This window comes from Jaculus jaculus, chromosome 1 (assembly GCF_020740685.1).
Source record: "Jaculus jaculus isolate mJacJac1 chromosome 1, mJacJac1.mat.Y.cur, whole genome shotgun sequence".
Taxonomy (NCBI): Eukaryota; Metazoa; Chordata; class Mammalia; order Rodentia; family Dipodidae; genus Jaculus; species Jaculus jaculus.
In genome coordinates this window covers 96535461-96544769 of record NC_059102.1, presented here as the reverse complement: position 1 = coordinate 96544769, position 9309 = coordinate 96535461, and positions in this window count along the sequence as shown.

Genomic DNA, 9309 nt, shown 5'->3' with positions numbered 1-9309 from the left:
TGGTACCATCTTTTCCCTCCTCCATGCACCCATTCCACAGGGGGACATCCTCAGTGGGTTTGCTCATATTCCCCATGGGGTTGTGCATTATGCATTGTGGGAGCAGCACTCAGTTATTGGGAGGAGGATGCCTCTGGACATGATGTCCCAACCTGTGGCTTTTACAATCTTCCTGCCCCTCTTCCATAAAATTCCCTGCGCCCTGGTGGGTGAGTTTTAAGTCTGCTTCAATGATCAACTCTTAGGAGCCTCTGAATCTCTGCTTTGGTAGGTGTTGAGCATCCTCAGCAACTGTCTCCTTCACGCAGTTCCTCTGAGGTTTCACCTGAGCCTTTGCTGAAATGTGAGGGGTGGTTTGTCTCCTTGGGTATCACTGTCTTCTAAAAAAGAAAAACAAACTCTCCAACAGACAGTGAAGTCAGCATAGGTTAAATTGGAAAAGTGTTATTAATTTAGGGAGATTTTGATGAATGTGCCCCTTTTTTAGTCAAAGACTAGTAGGAAGTTGACAAGGGAGAGTATAATCTTTGTCTCCATAAGATTCTGGGAACCATAAGGTTCCCAATTCCAGATATGGGTTCTGTTGCAGTGTGGTTCGCGTTGCTGGTAGAAATCACCCAACCAAGAGCAGCTTCTGGGAAAAAGAGATTTATTTTGGCTTACAGGCTCAAGGGGAAGCTCCACAATGGCAGGGGCAAACGATGGCATGAGCAGAGGGTGGACATCACCCCCTGGCCAACGTAAGGTGGACCACAGCAACAGGAGGGTGTGCCAAACACTGGCATGGGGAAACTGGCTATAAAGCCCATAAGCCCGCCCCCAACAATACACTCCCTCCAGGAGGCATTAATTCCCAAATATCCATCAGCTGGGAACCTAGCATTCAGAACACCTAAGTTTATGGGGAACACCTGAATCAAACCACCACATTCTGCCCCTGGCCCCCATAAACTGATATCCATACATGATGTAAAATACAATGCATTCAGTCTGACTTTAAAAGTCCCCATAGTTTTTATCAATTCCAATGATGTTCATATATCCCCATAGTCCAAGATCTTTTAACTGAGCCATAATACCAAAAAATAACCTCAAAAAAACCATAATGACACAGAATAAATATTCACACAATGCAAAAGATGGCATTGGGCATAGCAAAGAAACATTCAACCAATGCAAGATTTAAAACAACTGGGACAAACAAACTCTGTAGCTTCAAGTCCAGCAACTCTAGCCACTGACAAATCTTCAAGTCCGATAATTCTAACCAGCAACAAGTCTCTGGCATTTCAATTCCACCCCTCCAGCTAGGCTACTCACGGTCCTGGAAAACTTCATCGGGGCCGGCAGCTCCTTGGCAGCCATCTCATGGTCCTGGCATCTCCACTGGGTCTCCACTGCAAGCCATGGTTCATCCTCATGGCCCCATGGGGTCTCTATGCAGGCAACCAGCAAACCTGCTTCACACTGCCCATGGCCATTTCCAAAACACAAGACCGTGTTGCAAACTCAATGACCCTCTTTCGAGCATTTCTTATACTCCACGAAACCAGGTGGGAGCCAATTTGTTAATCCAGGGGGGAATAAAGCAGACTTTGAAGAATAGGACACTCCTTGAGCACTCAGGCCCCTTCAAAAGAGTCTACATTCTTCTTGTTGCCCCAGCGCAGGTCAGCTAGCCCAGTCTCAAAGGTCATAATCTATCAGTTGCAGCTGAATGGGCAACAGTTTACCCAAAGATTTTTCTTTCTGTGCCATATCCCTCTACTCACACCAGTTCATTTCTATGCAAAGCAACCCTGCACAACTTCTCAGGGCATGGGCATAAGAGCAAGCTTCTCACACAAACTGCTAGCTTAGTCCAGGAAAAGTTCTTTCTCACCCTCATAAGCCAAACCTCATAGTCCATAGTTCTTATTGCATTCAGGTCTTGCAGCTCAGACCAGAATAGTCCATCAAGCTGTACTTACAGCACTGCAAGGCATCTCTTAGGCCAAGGTTTCAACTCCTTCCACATTCCTCTTGAAAACCACCTCCAAAAGGCTAAAGACACAGTCAGGTGTCTAGCAGCAATCCCACTCCTTGGTACCACTTTACTGTTGCAGTCCGGTTCACGTTGCTGGTAGAAATCACCCAACCAAGAGCAGCTTCTGGGAAAAAGAGATTTATTTTGGCTTACAGGCTCGAGGGGAAGCTCCACGATGGCAGGGGCAAACAATGGCATGAGCAGAGGGTAGACATCACCCCCTGGTCAACGTAAGGTGGACCACAGCAACAGGAGGGTGTGCCAAACACTGGCATGGGGAAACTGGCTATAAAGCCCATAAGCCCGCCCCCAGCTATACACTCCCTCCAGGAGGCATTAATTCCCAAATATCCATCAGCTGGGAACCTAGCATTCAGAACACCTAAGTTTATGGGGAACACCTGAATCAAACCACCACAGGTTCCTTTCCACTGTGCTCTCTTAGTCACTCAGAAAGCCACTTGTTACCCACCAAGACTGTGTGCCACCACTGCCCTGATGTCTTGCCAGACTGTTTGCCTCTGAGTAGCTTAGACCCCCTGCTTGCTCACAGGATTGTTGGCCACTGTGCCCCAGCAAATCATGCAGTGCTTTCAAGCACTAGGTGGGCTGTCTAGGGACTGGCTCTCTTCCAGATTCCAGCCAGGTCTCCCTGTGTTCTGTTCTGGCAGCATATAAGTTTCAGCAATAGGCTCTTACCTCTTGTCTCAGGCCAATAATCAAGTGCTTTGACAAAAGCCTGTATTGACAATTTTTATATATGTACAAAATATATTGTGATATAGTTCCCCCCCCCCATAACTTTCTTTTAACCCATTCCCCTATAGCCCTTCCACAGATTCCAGGCCTCCCACAAAAATTCTCCATTATTTCAATGTCATTAGTTTTTCTTTTCTTGTTTTTTGTTTGTTTTTGCATTTATTTTATTTTATTTTATTTTATTTTATTTTATTTTATTTTATTTTGGTTTTCTGAGGTAGGGTCTTGCTCTAGCCCAGGCTGGCCTGAAATTCACTGTGTAATCTCAGGCTAGCCTCAGACTCACAGCAATCCTCCTACCTCAGCCTCTGGAGTGCTGGGATTAAAGGCATGTGCCATCATGCTCAACCTACTTTTGCCCTTCTTCATCATCCATGACGACATATTGATGGGCCCAATATTGTAAAGGAATGATAGCCACTGTAAACATGGGATTTTCAAGAGAAAGATCGAGTTGTGCCAGGAGACTTTAATTATACAGTGCAGACAATCACTATCCATTGCAATCTTGTCTATGAGAAGAGCTTGTCCCCATTAGCACTACTTAGAAACCATTTGCTTCTTCTCTCAGGCTAGACATAATTGAAAATAAAATCTGAAAATGTTATAGAAAATCTGAAGAGGATTCAGTGAAGTGAGGGAGGACTAATGTATTCTGTGACTAGGCCTTTATCTTCTTCTCAGCTTTCTCCTTACAGTCTTCCCAGGTTTTCTTTAACTTACTCTTTTTGTATCTAATCTTAGGGAAAGGAACCAGAGGACATAGGTAATAACTAAAAAAAGAAAAGAGTGAGCAAGAAAGCATATAAATGGAAATAAAAAGAAAAGGATCCAGAAATGTCAGTGCACAGATTTAAGATCTTAAGTTGTTTTTTTTTGTTGTTGTTTTGTTTGTTTGTTTGTTTTTTTAATGTAGCTAGAATGAGGTGAGGTAGTTAGGGTGACTGGACCCTAAAAGTAAACAAGAATGTTTTTAGGCCTATCCTTTCAATCTCTACTTTGCTAGAGATAAGAGAAGAATCTCTTGCCTAATCTCTTTTTCCATGAACAGCCTAAGTCCCTCTGTGGGAAAGAGTTCCCTTTTCCTATAACTAAGGTTCAAATCTGATCCTCGGATTTTGGTTGGTGAAGCTCAACCTTAAACTTTGTGTCACGTCAGGCCTCTCCTTGAGCCAGCCCCTAGCCCAGACCAATCAGCCCTTTCTGAGGCTCACCTGAGCCTGAAGATAAAACCCACCACAATAAGCTTATAAATAGATGTTTATCAGTGGGCAAGCACTCTTTGTTAGCTATTCATCTCTTCTGAACTTCCAGATTCTTGTCCCAGTAAGCCTTCTTTCATTTCAGCCCAGCCTGACTGAGATGAGGGGAGACCCCCCCTCTCAGGCCCTACTTCCACAGAGACTCTCTACCCCCTCCTGCCCTCCACATGTCAGGAGCTCTCTACACTTTCTTCTCTTTCCTTTCTCAATCCATTTTCATGTATGTTTCAAACCCATGCTCACTTCCACATGGACTATCAGACCACTTGGGTGTAGCCATTTTCCCTTTCCATGGGTCCATCCTTTTCTGAATTAATGGGACAATTTAATAATTATCCTTCTCAATCTTGTTTTATTTCAGTTCTCTGATAAAACAGACACAAAGTCAGTGTTAAGAGTTCAAGGACTCTTTCGGAACTCCATAAACCCTGTTCAGACAGACCAAGAGAACAAGAGATGGATGTTCTCAGGTTTTCATCTGAAGAATGAACATTCTGTTCCGACGAGGCCCAAGATCATGAGTCGGTTTCAAGTGGGTTGAAACGTAAGTGCTTAGACAAACATGAGTGGAAACGTAAGGATGAATTCATCCAAGCTGCAAGAAACTAAAGAATCACCAGGAAATCGTCCTGGGCTTCCCCAAGTGCAGTGACAGCCTATACTCTGAGGTGCATGGTGTTTACAGGGGTACCCCTAAAGGGAAAGCAGATCTCTTGCACAGTTTATATCACAGGGAAGTAGTGTGAATTTACTTAGGTGTTAGACTAAGAGTCATTGGAACTGACCTATATTCTACTCATTTGGGCACATAATCAAAGTTTAATAAATGATAGCTGAAAGGGAGAGAAAGAAGTAGGCATATAAAGGAGGAGGAAGAAAGAATGGCAGACCGCCAAGAAACAACTCATCTTAATCAGTATGACTCAAATAGTAATTCTGGTCTCATGTCAGCTATTTCATCCTTTCAAAGGTAGCATACATTTGCCCTGACAATTAAGAGAGGAAAAAAGAATCAAAGTGATTTATATTATATTTTTCATTAGAAAGTTTTAAAATGAACAGCAGCCAATATTGTGCATAACTAAAACTCAAGGGCAGACATTATGAACTTAATAAACCATTATCTGCAAAGTAATTGTTCTGAATGAGCTTTTAAAAATGATTTTATGCCTTTAACATCCCCATCTGCCCCATGTTAAAATAGCCTAAACTCCTAGCACTTTGCCTTTGAAATCTTAACTATGATGATCAGATCAATTACTAATGATTTTCCAAGTTCCTAAAAAAAAATGGAAAAAGAAATGCAGTAGTAGTAGTACATTATAGTTTAGCAACGTTCTTTCTTTTATAAAACTAGCTTCTTATATTTAGATCATTCCAGCAAGCATCTGGAGTCCACAGATGTGGAAACTGAGGGAAAGGAAATCACAGCATACTGTGGGCTCCTCACTGAGCAAAATGAAAACTTGAGATGCTGAGTCTTAGTTCAGCTCTCACTACCAGAAGCAATATTCAAAGTAAAAGCACTCTAAAGGCACACTTATAATCTCAGCCCTTGGGAGGCAGAGGCAGGAGGATCCATGAGTTCAAGGCTACCCTGAGACTATATAGTGAATTTCAGGTCAGCCTGGGCTACAGCAAGACCCTACCTCAAAAAAAAAAAAAAAAGAAAAAAGAAAAAGAAAAAAAGCATTCGAAAATATTTTTGACTGCTTTTGTATTTTTTGATGGTATATGCATTTATTTATTTATTTACTTACTTACTTACTTATTTTATTGACAAGTTCCATAATTTTAAACAATACCCCATGGTAATTCCTTTTCTCCCCTCACTTTCCCCTGTGAAACTCCACTATCATATCCCACCCCCTCTCAATCAGTCTCTCTTTTATTTTGATGTCATGATCTTTTCTTCCTACTATGACGGTCTTGTGTAGGTAGTGTCAGGTACTGTGAGGTCATGGATATCCAGGCCACTTTGTGTCTGGAGGAGCACGTTGTAAGGAATCCTACCCTTCCTTTGCTCTTACATTCTTTTGCCACCTCTTCCACAATGGGCCCTGAGCCATGAAGGTGTGATTGAGATATTTCAGTGCTGAGCACTCCTCTGTTACTTCTTCTCAGTACCATGGTGCCTTCTGAGTCATCCCAAGGTCACTGCCATTTGAAAAGAGAAAGTTCTCTAACCACAAGTGAGAGTAGCATGAATATATGGGTATGAACATTAAGAGAAGTGCGTACTGGGCAGTTTAGTGAGCATGGTACTTTTATCCAGACAGCAGCAGACATTTTTTTATGAGAAAGAGAGAGAATTGGTTCCAGGGCCTCCAGCCACTACAGACTCCATATGTGTGTGCCACCTTATTCACATGTGCTACCTTGAGTGTTTGAATCACCTTTTTTTTTTATTTAATTTATTAGTTTTCTTTTCAGTAAATACAGGCAGTTTGGTACCATTATTTAGGCTCATCTGTGTTCTACCCCCTCCCATTAGACCCTCCTTGTTAATGAAAATGGGTCATGCATTGTGGAGTTAGCCCCCAGTTATTGGTACGATAAATGTCTCTGCATATCATGACCCAACATGTGACTCTGACATTCTTTCCACCCCCTCTTCCACAAAATTTCCCTGAGCCATGTTGGGTTCATTTTTGGCCTGCCTCAGTGCTGAGGTGTTGGGGGCCTCTGAGGCTCTAGCTCTCTGATTTGGTAGGAGTTGATTTTTCTCTGCTTTGATCTCCTTCCCCTTTGTGCTGGTATCCGGTTCACAGGAAAACATCACCCTTGCTTATTTCACTAGTTGTCCTTAGTTTCAGTTGGGCCCCTTTTGAGGTATGTTGGGGCAGCTCTCTTCTTAGGATCTGCATGTATCTGGAAAAGAGAAGCAGATTCTCCAACGGAGAGTAAGTTAGCACCCAGAAAATTGAGATAACACTTACTTTTTTGATAGACAGTATGGTAGGTTTAAGACCTCTTATACCCCGTGATTGATGGTAGCTTGATATTGTAGAGTGGGCTTGTGTTTGGGTATGGTTCTGACTTGTTTCCCAGCTGCAGCTATGGGTCTAGTACCACTGAGTGGATCAGTTAGCCAAATCAAGAGCAATTGATTCCTCACCATGGCTGTGTACCACTATTGCACTTGTGTGGGTATCACATCCGGTTATTTGTTGCTAATTAAGTTAAACAATGTGTTGCTTGGACAGATCTTGGTCATTTCCCCCAGTCGCCTATGTAGCACCTTCTGGCACTAGACACGCTGACTATCTGGGGACTGACTCTCTCCTGGCTTCCAGCCATGTCATTCCATTTTATGCGTTAGCTGGGTATGGAATCTTCAGCAATAGGGTCTTACCACTGGCCTTTGGTGGGTCATCAAGTACTCTGACAGAAGTCTGTCATTGTTTTGGGAAACCTGGAACAGATCATTCTCAGCGAACTTACCCAATCACAGAAAAAAAATCGACACATAGTCTCACTCATCTGCAGCACCTAACCTGAATCTGCCCAAGATGCCTTACATACCCAGCAAGCACCTCATGGACTAGACAATAAGATGGATGGGAGGGCGGGGAGGGAATCAAAGGGTGGAAAACAGTAATCCAGACCCAAAAGGCAATGGTACCATAAAATTCTACTTCCTAAAAGACAGACCAAATGGCTGAACCTTCACTAGACCCTTACAGGAAATACCTGAACCACAAGACACTGGAGAGGGTAGGATCAAAACTGACCTAAATCTCCTACATCTTCCCTCCCTCTCTCTCCCCTTCTCCCCTCTATCTCTTTCCTCTCTAACTCTTGTATATTAGTTATCTTTTTCCTCAATTTCTTAGTGGACACTGACCTGTAACCCCCACTTCCAGCTTGGGCCTACCATCCACAATGAGCTTTTGAATCACCTTTTGCATCTGGCTTACATGGGATCTGGAGTGTCAAACATGGGTCCTTAGGCTTTGCAGGCAAGTGCCTTGACTAAGCCATCTCTCCAGCCCTTGACTGTTTTTTGAAACAGAAAAAGGAACAATACAGTTATTAATGCTTTATATATCAGTTGTGTTCATGCATAGGTTAATATCCCTGTTTTACAAGTAGATTTTAATTCTCACACAGCTGTGATTTTTTCAGACTTATCCAACCAGCAGAACATTGCTTTCAAAATTCCATGTTTAAGTTCTCTATTCAAGACAGAAGAAACTGGGGCAATAATGACTGGAACACAACTGAAAGATCTGGAAGAGGTTTGGTGATAAGATACCATGGACCTAAGCCTCAGCACCAACTGCATAGAGAACAGAGGAACACCTTCAAACACACAATGTGCTCCAAAAGGACATCTAATTTTTGATAGAAGAGAACACCAAAGCCTTCACAAATCAACCCATTACAATTTCAATTTATGAGTTGTTTGCTGCATGCATTGAGGATGGGTCAACCTTTCTGAGTCTCAGTTTCTTCATCCATAGAAGAGTGGCAATAACTCAATTCAGAGCCCCCAAGTGAGCCATGGACCACAGTGCTCAGCATATAGTCAGTACTTAGGTACTTTCTTCCTGGAAGGTCCTTGCCAAACCTACATATTTCCCTGGCAAACCAGCTTTGTTTCCTCAGAGGGTATAAATTCCATTTGTTTTCTTAAGTCCAACTCATGCTGTTAGCACTTGAGAGCTTGCATGGCACCCTCAAACATTTAGCATTTTCTATTCAGTTAGCACAGCATCAAGACTTTAAAGCAGCTTGAAAATAAACTCAATTCCAAATATGATTTATAGTGTCCCAAGAAACAGCTCATTTACACAAGAAAGCACCATCAATTATTGACAGATGCACCCTCTGAGGAGAAATAGCATTAAGACTAAGATGTAGGGAAAAACATGCCTCAACCCCTTAAGCCAATTATTCAAGGTGATTTTTGAGCATTAAATCTTTAGATATACTTAATTTACTGTCCTTGCCTGTAAGCACAGAAAGAAGTGTGTGTGAAGGGAGAAAACATGGTAACCAATTTAATACTGCTTTTTCAAAAGCAAATAGAACAAATAGCATAGAGAGGCAATACGTATAGGAGGTAATACGTGGGTGTTGGATGCATGTGGGCTTCTAGATTGAGCATCTCACCACGCATACACCTTGCCCCCTCATTGCAGAACCAGCTACTCCCCACCTGTCTTTGTTCAGTACAGAAATAATTGCACTTACCTGCCTCTGACCTAATAATTACAGCAGTGCCTGATTTTATTCTCAGCATGTTTATTGTGGTCG